The following is a 955-nucleotide window of genomic DNA, read 5'->3' on the forward strand; positions in this document are numbered from 1 at the left end:
CCCTGAGTGTCCTGCCCCATAAGACGGTGGTTTTCTCGGCCCCTGGTGTTCCGAGGTCGTTCCCGCTGCACATATTCATGCGCCAGGGCCTCCTACAGACAATGCACTTTGATTTATTGCGCTATCTCTAATAGCACCCGAGATATCACCAGATATATATTGGATTTTCCCCTGACCCTGAGTGTCCGGCCCCATGAGACTGTGGTTTTCTCGGCCCCTGGTGGTCCGAGGTCGTTCCCGTTGCACAGATTCATGCGCCAGGGCCTCCTGCAGATAATTCACTTTGGTTTATTGCGCTATCTCTAATAGCACCCGAGATATCACCAGATATATATTGGATTTTCCCCTGACCCTGAGTGTCCGGCCCCATGAGACTGTGGTTTTCTCGGCCCCTGGTCGTCCGAGGTCGTTCCCGCTGCACAGATTCATGCGCCAGGGCCTCCTACAGACAATGCACTTTGATTTATTGCGCTATCTGTAATAGCACCCGAGATATCACCAGATATATATTGGATTTTACCCTGACCCTGAGTGTCCGGCCCCATGAGACGGTCGGTGTCTCGGCCCCTGGAGGTCCGAGGACGTTCCCGCTGCACAGATACATGCGCCAGGGCCTCCTACAGGTAATGCACTTTGATTAATTCGCTATCTGTAATAGCAACCGAGATATCACCAGATCTATATTGGATTTTCCCCTGACCCTGAGGGTCCGGCCCCATGAGACTGTGGTTTTCTCGGCCCCTGGTGGTCCGAGGTCGTTCCCGTTGCACAGATTCATGCGCCAGGGCCTCCTGCAGATAATTCACTTTGGTTTATTCCGCTATCTCTAATAGCACCCGAGATATCACCAGATATATATTGGATTTTTCACTGACCCTGAGCGTCCGGCCCCATGAGACGGTCGTTTTCTCGGCCCCTGGTGGTCCGAGGTCGTTCCCGCTGCACAGGTTCATGC

Source organism: Nomia melanderi, unplaced genomic scaffold (assembly GCF_051020985.1).
Source record: "Nomia melanderi isolate GNS246 unplaced genomic scaffold, iyNomMela1 scaffold0014, whole genome shotgun sequence".
In the NCBI taxonomy this organism is placed as follows: Eukaryota; Metazoa; Arthropoda; class Insecta; order Hymenoptera; family Halictidae; genus Nomia; species Nomia melanderi.